This window comes from Choristoneura fumiferana, chromosome 25, assembly GCF_025370935.1.
Source record: "Choristoneura fumiferana chromosome 25, NRCan_CFum_1, whole genome shotgun sequence".
Classification (NCBI taxonomy): Eukaryota; Metazoa; Arthropoda; class Insecta; order Lepidoptera; family Tortricidae; genus Choristoneura; species Choristoneura fumiferana.
Window position 1 is genome coordinate 7,679,061 of NC_133496.1, and position 12,736 is coordinate 7,691,796.

Consider the following 12,736-nt stretch of genomic DNA (forward strand, 5'->3'; position numbering starts at 1 on the left):
GAAAATTTTGACAGTATAACCAGTGAATTGGAGTGTGCTGGTGACTCGTTAACAGAACGAGACAAAATCGCTTATCTACTAACAGGCCTACAAGAGAAATACGACCATGTAATAACTGCTATCGAATGCAATACGGGGTTCCAAGAAAATACGTTAAAACTAGATTTCGTGAGAGCTAGACTATTGGACGAAGAGTTAAAAGTGCAAGAAATGCCAACCAACAACAGTCAGGATACAGCATTCGTTACATGTTATACCTGCAAAAAACCAGGACACCTATCAAGAGACTGCTACAAGAATGTCTGGCATAGCCGAGGTCGCGGACGCGGACGAGGAAGAACGAACAACCGTTACCAAAGATATTCACGTCATCCCAACCATTATGGAAACATAGCATTCGAAGAAACCGGACAAAAGCATTTTAATTTTTGGACAACAGGAAAAATCAAAGAACCATCAAGACCTACGAACGGAAACATCGAATGGGTAATCGATTCAGGATGTACAGAGCATATGATTAACGAAGATTACGAAAAATGTATGACCAACGTCAAAACTTTAGAAACACCGATCAAAATTTACATCGCAAACGGAGACTACCTGATGGCCGAGAAAAAAGGTTGCATATTAATGAAATGTAACGATGTGACAATAAATTTAGAATCGTTGATTGTCAAAAATCTATCCTTCAATTTAATGTCAGTGAAGAAAATGGTTCAAAATGACTTTCACGTAATTTTTAGCAAACAAAATGTAAAAATAGGCAGGAAAAATTCTAATATCTATGTGTTTGGTTCTTGCATAGGTAATTTATTTCTATTAAATGCCGAAATATGTTTAGCTACTTGTAGCGCAGCTTTAAGCGACGACGACTTGTGGCACAGAAGATTGGGTCACCTCAACCGAAGAAGTCTACATTGGATGCGGCTGCCGACTAGCAACAAACCCTGCTCTCCTTGCATGATGAGTAAGGCGACGCGATTACCTTTCGTACCTGTCAAGAGGCCACGTTCAACTTACATAGGTGAGTTAATTCACACTGATATTGCAGGTCCTCAACGTACAGTAAGCGTCAGAGAAAAGGATCCCCCTTTGGCAATGACATCAAAGCGTTCAATATTTTGTCATGTTGCGTAGAGAGCGAGTTGGTCTAGTGGATAGTGAGTTGGCCTCGACATGCTATGGTTCGCAGTTCAAACCCCGCACCTTGAAACTTTTTTTTGGTTTTATTATCACCTGTCGTTGATTATTATTATTATTATATAAGAGATCTTTGTTAAAGTAGGCCTGAGGTATAAAAAAATGATAGGCATGTTGCAAACACAATATTTGTTTATTTAAACATAGATTTCTAGTTCAGTAGGTATACGGTTTCTATTTATGCTAAAATATGATTATTTACTTAGGTTTTGAGCCGAACTAAATTTACTAATAAAACACAATACCTGGGGTGACGTTCGTTTATACATCATATTTATAAAAACATTTACAACACTTATTTACATAGACTGTTAATATTAATTGTGCCTGTGATTACTGAGAAAGAACCAACATGCTGAACTATTATAGTATAGCATTTACATCTTTCTCTTTTATCACGGTTTCTGATAACCCTTTTGAAACAACATTAAAAACAATACCTATGTGAGGTCAGATGGTGCATCATTAACACATGAATACTCGTCAACAAGAGTAACTTGACTGTTCATAACAAAGGTCTGTTTATTATTGATTAACTACGAAATAATAGTAATAGGAATATTAACACTTGCTCTTTCGTTCCAATGCTGTTTTATTGGTGGTGGTTATCTTACTTTTAGTAACGGAGAGGATAGCCCTCACTATCTATTACTTCTTGAAGCCGAGTTTTCATGCTCGAAACCATATTGAAACACGTATCACTATTACGCAACAGTTCCCATGTTTTGTTTACCTCATTATCCAAATTCTTTTTAGACCTTATCTCACTGGAGTCCCAATTCAATACCATCTGACCCCACAAGTTTTCTATTGGATTTAGGTCCGGACTTTTAGCCGGCCATTCAAATACCGTTATGTCTTTTTGGCTATTTAGCCAGTCTTTGACGATTTAGGACTTATGCACTGAAGAATTATCGTGAACCAGGTAAATTTGTCCTTCAGGATATGCCACACGCACTGACGGTAGCATTACGTCCTTCAACACTTCAAGGTATCGCTCACTGTTCATGCGGCCGCCTATTTCCACTAGCTCGCCTGGCCCATTGAAGACATCCATCCCCAGTAACCTAAAACAGTTTACCTTTTAAAATCTGTTGCAACATGTGATCTAAGATAACTTCAAAAGAATATTAAATACACGCCTTGCACGTGATTTAAATAAATGTGATAGTTACACAAAAATAGTAAAAAGATTTTATTATTACTTCTGTGGTTATTTACCTAGTGTTAAACGCCCGCTTGTTCTGAGATCTAATACGTTGTTGGGTTATACCTCTCCCCACTTCTTCTCCACAAAATTTTTCGCCCATCCTTATCTGACTTAAAGCACTTTTCGTCAGTAAATATAACTATTTCGTTTTCCCAGTCGAAATTTAAGTAACGAGTGGCAAAGTTTACTCTGTTGGTTCGGTGATCGTCAGTAAGCTTAATTTTTCTGGCGGGTTTATAATTATGGATGTTCGCCGCGTGTAGATGTCGTCGAACTGTGCTAAGAGACACCCCAAAAGTTTCAGCACTTGAGCGTGTAGATTTGAAGGGTGCCACTGAGTGAACTTGCACTATATTACGGTGTCGTTCTGATTCATCGGTGTAAGCCACTGGGCGAGGACCTTGGCGATCACATTTCACATCACCCGTCGCTTGATACCTTTGTATCCATCTTCGAACTGTTTTTCTCTGTATAAAAGAAAACAATAACATTAGAAATACATGAAACGTGCTATTTGTGAGATATATTTCAACAATAAATATATTATTAAAAACTTACCGTTACACCCATATCTCGTGCTATTTTCTTTATAGGTTGTTTTTGTTCCCAGAGAACAACAATTTTAGCCTTCAAAAAAGTTGTTAATCGAACCATAATAAAAGCTTTTCGTGAACTTAATAAATCGGATAATATTACGACGTGGAGATATTCACACAAGGAGATCGACACGAAACGTAAAGATTTGTAAATTTCGTTATAAATATACCCTCAGTTAAGTAAATGAGGCTCATAAAGTATATTATCCTACATTCAACCTTAAGTCGCAGTTTAATACAGCAGTCTTTGATACTTCCTGAAGTTACATTACGGTAGTGCAACAATCGGCATTAAACGCAATCTATCTATTCATATCTATACGCATTAGCTAGAACAGGATGCAAAGATTAAGTAAATATCTGCCACCCTCAAAGTCTCAATATGAAAAAAAAAGTTAGAACCCAGTATATCTACAGTCGCTGCTTCTTTGAAAGTCTCTTTTTACTGTGCAAGAAGGTTGTGTTTGCTTTGGCGCTTTATCTACTAAATACTAATGGCACGCAACTAGCATCTATTAATTTTGCAACTATCGTTAAGTATTCAAATGGCCTAGCGGCAAATCGAAGTATTCGACCTGTGCACTACCTGCAGTGAATCGAGTTCGATTCCGAGGATTTCGATATGAGAAATTTGTGAAAAACGATATTTTTGAAAGTTGTTATTCACCGCTTGGAGAAGATTGACTGTGAGCGTGAATGTAACTTGCAATGCGAGTATTGAATATTGAATTATAAGTTGTTTTGTCCGCTCGTGGAATAAAACAATTATTACCTACACAATTCGGATCGTATTCGGATATTATTACTAAGGTTCTCTTGTCTCACTCACACCTGCGAAGATCGTATCAATTCGAATGTGGTTAAAAAAATATTTATCAATGATCAATGCCTTTTTTATTTTTTTTTTACTTATTTAAATGATCAGGAAAATACTACAAAAAATAAATAAACCAAAAACATAAATAAAACAAAAAGTGGATTTGAACCCGAGATCTCCCTATGATGCACTTGTCTCAGAGCTCGTGATAGTTAACCGCAGGGCCAGACAGTTCTGTCACGTGTCACACAGGGGGGTTCCTTTTCTCTGACGCTTACTGTACACCTGGTATCAACGGAGAAATATATTACCAAGTAATAATAGATATTTTTCACATTTTTGCTGTACATATCTTTTAAAACGTAAAAGCGAAGCCACTGCCAACTTAATCGAGTACATTCGGAGATTAGAGATAGAATACGCAACAAAAGTAAACAAAATACGATGCGACAACGGCGGAGAATTTCAAAAATAACTTTTTGAACATTTTTGCAGAGAACGAGGCATAAGAATCCAGTATACACAAGCGTATTCGCCACAACAGAACGGTGTGTCAGAAAAATGAACAGAAGTTTGATGGACAGGGCAAGGACACTGCTAGTAGAAACTAATTTACCAAAATATCTGTGGGGTGAAGCAATTTTATGCGCAACCTACCAAATAAATAGATGCCCTTCGACAGCTGTAAACTTTAAAACGCCTGAAGCCATTATGAGAGGTAAGACTGACTTATCGAGATTACGAGTATTCGGTAGCAAAGCCTGGGTAGTAACTATGCCAGAGGCGACAAACTAGAAAAACGAGCTAAGGAAATGCGAATGATTTGATATGCATCAAACGGTTACCGCTTATGGGATCCGAAAGCAGACCTTATTTTAATATCTAGAGATGTACGATTTGATGAGAATGATTTGTATACGAGAAAAATACCAAAGAACAGAATGATCAGAGAATAACTAAACAGAATGATGACGAAGATGATGAAATAGAACAAAACTGTAATAAACAAACTACGAATGAAGAGGAGCAACCAATAGAACAAGATACAAGCGACGAAGTACGAAGAGAAGCACAAGAAGCACCACAAAGGCCACAAGAGATAGGAGGCCACCACCTCGATTCGAAGATTATTACACAGCAGAAGAGGAAATGTATGATGCAAATATAGCATTTTCTCTAATAGCGGACTCAGACCCGCGTAGTTATAAAGAGCTGTAGACAAAGGAGAAGAATGGAAAAAAGCAATAAATGAAGAAATAAAGTCACTTGAAGAGTTGAATACCTGGAAAGAAGCCGAATTACCTAGAGGAAAGAAAGCATAGATACAAAATGGATATTTAAGACGAAAGATGGAAGAAAGAAAGCGAGATTAGTAGCTAAAGGTTTTCAGACGGATAACATTCACAATGTTTATTCACACTGTTGCAAGAGTATCACAATAAGAATGATGTTTAGCCTCGCAGTACAAGAAAATTTTCCTATGAAACAACTGGATGTTCAAACTGCTTTTTTGAATGGATATCTGCACACAGAAGTGTACATAAAGCCACCAGAGGGCGTTGAGGTTTCAGCGGGAAAGTATTAAAACTACAAAGATCGTTATATGGATTGAGAGAGGCTCCAAAATGTTGGAATGACCGATTTCATAATTATATAGTAACAGAAGATTTGAACAATCGAAATATGATTTCTGTTTGTACTACAAACCAACGTATGGCTACTTATTTGGTTGATGACATTTTAATAACGGGGAAAAACTACAGAGANTGATGTACACGCATTAGCTCTAAGAGCTGCTAGTGTATTATTTCAATAATAATAATAATAATATAGTATTATGAGAGTCCTGGAGTGGAGACCCGTGCTAACACCTGCGGTAGAGGACAACCACCAAAAGATGGACAGACAATATCCTGCAACAAGCTAGCGTAAACTAGATGCGAGTGGTAATGAATAGGCAAGACTGGAAAGTAGAGAGGAGGCCTATGACCGAAGACGGGCACTATAAGGGCGTTATATAGATAGAGATAGATAGATAGTATTATGAGGTAGATATGTATTTTTGAAATTTATGAATTGTTAAGTGTCCATAAGAAGTATGCTGCATGTGAAACTGTGACTATCTGTATGCCTTATGGCACAATAGTGTTACTGAAAATAACCTGTCATTTATATCCACCTGATTTCACCTCTGATTGAAAAATAAATGAACTTGTAATTTGTATTTTGAACTTAAAGAATGCAATTACCTAATAATTTTTTTAATAATTTTTTTTATTTTTTTTTATTTTTATGTACTTAGTATTTTCTTTTCTTATCAATGTTTGTTCATTTAAATATTAAATGTTTAACTCAACTTGATAATGCCGTGCCCCCAGATACTTAAACTATCAAACCATACCTAAGTTCAAAATACACACAAAAAATAGGCTCTTCGACCAAAATGTAATCGCATAAATCTATAAATTCATTACCTATTCCATATAACAATACAATACACATCAAGCAGCACAGGAAACAGGATTACCTGCATTACTTATAGTGGCCAAACATAAGTAAAATTTAATTGTATAGAATTCCTTATATTGCTAATAAAATCATTCACTAAGTCTACCTGTTCTAGTAGGCCACTATGTACAGTAACAATGTACAACTGATCCATTCAATGATTTGGAAACGTCTTGGATATTGGACTACCCTGCTGCCAGGTTATCAGTATAAATAAATCAATTAGAACATCTTGCAATGAAATTTCATACTCACTCCCAGCTCATTTACATGACACTGCACCATAAGACTACAACGTCTACAACTCATACTTTACCCGCCGTATCAGGTATTAGTCCAATTTTTGCTAGAGAGATAAAGTTTGTTTTCACACATACGTATTGGCCGGGCAACAAGAACAACAGCACTGCACAACCTACAGGAAGCCATTTTACTCACTTAGCAAAAACCTGCGCTATTATTTTCATGTCATTTCATGTTTTTGCAACATAAAAATTACGTATTTTAACGATGTTTTCAGTTTTCTTCTGACAGCTACGTACGTACCTACTGACTGATCTTTGCGTTCGGATAAATGAACACTACTATCCTATCATAAAATTTTCAAAACACATGTGATCACGGCCATATTTTTAATTCTACTTTACACGCTAAATAATTTACTTACACTAAACATTGATTTCTAAAACCTAACGGTACTAAAATTGTTATCTAGTTCCGATTTTCCTAAATTCGTTCGTGAATCAACCGGTCATGATCAAGGTTCCGTTTCATTATTTTAGTTTCCGAACTGGTAGGTTTGACAACTGATATCAATGACTTTTGACACCGTCAATTTTGACAACTTAATACTACTAAGAGGCTACTACAAAACTCGCAAATCGAAGCTCGCATCGCACCGTCTCTTTCACTCGCGCATCAATCATCACAAGCGTCAGCGGGACGGCAACATACGAAGCTCGAGTTTTGCACTTCATGGTATAGGGCCTAATTATCTATTCTGCGCTGGTGTTATCATAGATTACATTAAATTAAATATTTATTAAATATTTTCCCCGCCTTTGTAATTATAAACGAAGTCACTATTCAATTACAATCGCGATTCGGACCACCTCCTACCTACCGTAATGAACGTTTAAATTATTATTAATAGATAGAACACATTGCAACGTATATATTTTATAATTGCTCCTATTTGTATGTTTGTTAGAAAGAGACAAAATGACACTTTAGTCAACACTAATGCACTAACCTGACAAGCTCTTTACCGAAATATTAAAACTCATTTACGTCTACGCTTAATCTTTGTTTAATGTCGTTAATCATGCATTTGATATTTTATATTACAACTGTTCTTGTCTATAGATCTATCGCCATCATCATTTTCAAATCAATGCTGCCAACTCAATATTAAAAATTATTAAAGGTGGTCATACATTATCTAAATCTCTCTTAATAGTAAAGCTTATATAATATGAATAACTATATAACTAACTTAACCTAAGCTAAATAGTCAATAAATAACTTATAATACAATAGTACTACTTAAAAACCTTTAACCATAATCATAGTTGCGATAATGAATGGGCGTCCTTCAAACGAGTAAACATTATTGTTTTGACAGCACTCGCGTTGTAACCTGTGGGTGTAGTTATTGTACGACCTGGACAATGCTCGACCGATTTTGTACGACCTGGTAATTCAATCACATGTCACTTGGAACACGGGTCGAGCTTTATCATCCTGTACCGATAATGTTCAAGGTGCTATTGGACAACCTGATTTTGTACGACCTAACATTGTACGATGTGATATATCTAATTCAAAACGAGTTCGTATTATCAGGTCGTACAGTGATGGCTGAGCAGTATAGGGTCGAGCATTACTGGTCCCCTAACCTGTCACTGTGAATTCAATTCGATAACCAATAAATAACCTAAAGAAATCCCGCGGACTATTCTTTTATTTGTGTTAATCTTGGAAGTATCATGAAAATAATACTATCCCTATCCTACCGAAAGGGCGATATGAAGACTCGCCAAACGATCACAACAAACGACCAAGTCCACCTCGCCAAAAGTACCCACAACATCTCACAAAAAGGGAACTTGAATGTAAGTAGGTACCCTTGTTTATTTTTAATATAGATGTTAAATTTTTAACCGTGACTTTGATGAAATAAGTTTTCGTTTTGTAAATAATTCAGCCACGATGATACCTAGTTATCCTGCTCACTAAATAACATGATAATCAGTTATTAACCTGTTTTGACGGAAAATGATTGTAATTGTACTACTAATGAATCTTATTAACAAAGTTAATAATCAAGCAATGGACCTAACTTAACCATTTATTTCCTGATAATATCTATAGTCACAACAACCAAATCATTTATCTATTCTCCTTCTGTTATTGTTTTAATGATTTTATCAAGAAGGCAAAAGTTCAGTAAGGTAAAATTTAAGGTAAAGTTTGCTAGCATACCTAATTTTTGTCAATCTGATGCTCTAGTAAGATCACTTGCAATCATTTTAGTTAGTAGATAGGGCTTTTTCTAATCATTATATTTAATTGTAATGTAGATATGTTTGTTTGCAATGTGGCTATTACTTGAAATAATTCTCAATTAATGAAACTAACCTGATGTCATAACATTTTAAGGTGAATGAAATTGATCTTTGACCGAGAATAAATTTTACCTTCACCGAACTTAGACCCAGAATAAAATATATCTATATTTAATTTTATTCTTAAATGTAGTTACACTACTTAGACTAAACTGCTTACACACACTTACTAAGGAGTCTAACATCTAGAACCAGATTTTGATGCTTAGATTTTGATTTTTACTTTGGTTCAGCGCTGAGTATTTATTTTTAGTCACAGTCCTGGAGAGCTAAGGAAAACATTCATTAGAATGGTAGTAAAGGTATGCTATAAATGGTTTTCTAATTATCTTCATTATGTTCCAGAAATCTGTCATACTATGTACTCTTAAAATTTATTAATGTTCTTCACATTATGAATTTATTTATAACCATACTAAAATATATTTCAGGTGACCTGGGCCCGGGGAAAACTCTTGCTTTTTGTCCGGTGGTTTACACACTAGCAAGGGCTATGCTGAATTGCTGATGTACCGAACACTGCTGAGCATCATTTATTAAGGTACAGTAACTTAACTACCTATACTACCTCTTTTTTTTTATACCACGTCGGTGGCAAACAGGCATGCGGCCCGCCTGATGTTAAGCAATTACCACCGCCTAGGAACGCTTGCAACACCCGAAGTATCACTCGCGCGCTGCCGACCCTGCATAACATTACCTACCTTATCTATAAATTATTCTATACAAATGGGAAGTTATATGCAGACTCATATTACTTAATTAATTTTCTTCTTTCTTTTGTTTCTAGAAAACCCATCTTTCCTACCAGTCCAGCCCTAGTTAACTTACTATTACTCTATTGTCTTTGTTACTCAGAATACTCTTTGCTTCACTCCCAATTCATCATCATCATCATCATCATCATCATCACATCAGCCACAGGACAGCCACGGATGAACACAAGTCCCCCGCACAATCCAGTGGCCTCGGTTGGTGTCAGCTATTCTCAATAAACTATTTAGTTAACCAAACCAACAATGCTCCTACTACCATGACAATCTAAAGGAAAACCGATCTTATCTTAATTGTTATTTTTCACATCATGACATGATTGGTATTTTATTATCTTTTTTTTTTTTTATCCTTGATGATTTCAATATAAATTCTTATACTTGACTGACATTTATGTAAATTATAATGTAATTTTATATTGAATGAATAAATAAAGTAAACTACTTCAATGTGTTAGAATGAATGCAGAAACAACGCAGCATCAATACAAATCGTGATGCGGTTTAATGATGCAATAAATGATTAATTGTATTTTTTTTTCTTATATTAATTAATAAATAATAAAATAAATGATGTTAGAGTTGAGGGACTCTGTAGATATCATCTCTTTATTTCAAGCATTAATTTTATTCGTTTGTGCCCCACTGTCTGCAACCATCTAATAAGCTAAGCTAATTTCAGGTTTTCTAGTTTCTATTACATATCTGACAGTATTCCTACATCTCTTTAATGATGGGCCTGGTTGTACTTGCCTTTTCTAATTTTTCATTTGTTATTACCCTCCTAACTTCAGGTAAACTCTAGTTCTCACTATTCAACTTCATGATCTCTGTAATGTTAAAATACCAGAAACAGGACCTATCACGCCAAACACACGAGCAATTTATCTCGACGTTTCGACCACTAATAATATATTGATATAAAGTGCTTATATGCTACCATAATGTAATGATATAATGTGGAAAAATAGGCCCGCGCACCCAGACGTGGAGTTGCGGAAAACAGCCCGCTACTACCTATAACTATACTCAATGTGCTTGGAACTTCCTAGGCTTGCTATGCTCATGGGGTCGAACCGTTTTTACTTGACTTTACACAACTCAGTCACTAACATATTTTATTTATATCAAGCTACTACTACTACTACAACTTAATTCACTATTAATTTACTTAATCACTTAAGATACTGTACTATACTATACTATTTTTAATGTAATCAATTTATTTTTCTTCACCCTTTATTTAATTAATCACAACATCACTAACTTCGACCTTTTATTCAATCACTGTTTTTACTAATAGTCGCTAAAATGAACATTTTTTTTTTTCAGGGCAACGTGTACAAGAATGCCGCACCGATAAGAAAAGACTACAAGCTGCTTTAGAACAATACAACTACCTATTATGAGCTCCTATTTCCCACTTATACTTTTCCTTTTTCACGTCAACAAAATTGTTGCTATAACCAATTGTCACATGACAATAGATTATAACAACACTCGACCTAAACAAGGCAAAATCAACTTAATATCATATCTTAAAGCAATGTAACATAATTGAATTTAACTAATAATTGATTTAGCAGAGAAATGATTATTTGAGGACCCAGTGAAGCAAAAATGGAAAGATAAAAACTTAGCAAAGCATAATAAATAAAGTAAATGGTAATAATTACTAAAATATACATACTATCCTGGTTACTACGGCACCAAAATTGTAACGAATCCTACCTTAAACTCGATTTAAACTCTTAACCTAAAGCTTACTCCGATGCCTACAAACCGAATTTATTTATTATTACCTTATTATGGGTTCTCAACCTACGAATATATAGACCTAATTGAAGTTGATTTACCTTGATTAAGTCATAAAATTGGCCAAGTGATCGCTAGCGGTCTAGTATAAGGAACCTACGTTGTGTCCTAGAAAGTAACCCTTTAGTACGTTTAGTATAATGGGAAAAGAGCTCACTTATTATATAATTTAACTAAATAATAAAGAGAAGATCAAAGAAGAACAATAAAGAATGTAGTTAATTGTTTAAAGTAGTCTGTCAATAGTCTATGATATGTTCGTGTGGAAGAAGGTATTTTATTTCGCAGCTAAAGTTCAGAGGCCCACTCCCCGCCTCTGAAAGTGGCCTTCGCCCCGTACTGGACACGCCTCCTCTGCGTTTAGCCCTGAAGGAGCATTCTACCTCTTCCTTGTTAGGAAATAAACATATCTTTATGTTATAAGAGAGGACATTTCAAAGGGAAGTCAATTATAGCCTGAGGCTGTTCCTGGATCAAACCCGTGATCACAATACTCCTGCAGTAACAAACCCAACTTCAGCAGAATGTAGAGATAAGTTATAGTGTTTTATTATATTGATTAATGAGTAGTTTCCGGATCACCTGGTACCGGCTAACCACTGACTTGCTCTGCCTTAGTCTTAATCAATATGACTTACATTGTAAGTTTACAGGAGAAAAATAGAGCCTTATTACTTATTGAAATAGTTGATATTAATAGCCACTACAGGTTCATACAATCCAAGGTCCATTGCCAGGAACGACCACAGTCTTCAAAGGAGATTCTACTTTCAGCAAATAAAATATTATTCCATTGTGAGTTGTTGAATTATTTTGTCTCACTTGTATTTGAGGCTACTAGCGTTTGTAACTTAGGACATTGAATGAAAAGTGAAACGCCGAAACCCTTCATTCGTCGGACGTCAAGGTCAGTCATTTAGTTGTCTATATTTATGTAAGTATGTCGCCATGAGTATGGCTAGGTTCTGAATGTAGCAGGCAAGCTTTAAAGCAGCCTTAGGCAAATTGGTAAGTAGCTGTATAGTTATTGGAAAGAAAACACAATTAACACACACAAGTAAAGTCAAATTAAGTAAAATAGAGCAAATACAACCTCCACCTTACCAAGTAGAAGTAAACACAATTGACACACACAGATAAATATCAAATCAAATAGATAGAGCAAATTCAACCTCCACCTTACCAAGTGG

At 35.4% G+C, this 12,736-nt stretch overlaps 1 long non-coding RNA gene across 1 annotated transcript; it reads left to right on the forward strand.

The window, feature by feature from the left end:
• Window positions 1-7,852: 7,852 nt before the first annotated feature.
• Window positions 7,853-12,345, forward strand: LOC141442158 (uncharacterized). Its single transcript, XR_012452894.1, has 4 exons — window positions 7,853-8,445; window positions 9,192-9,260; window positions 9,390-9,499; window positions 11,064-12,345. It is a non-coding gene; the product is annotated as an uncharacterized lncRNA (long non-coding RNA).
• Window positions 12,346-12,736: the final 391 nt, after the last annotated feature.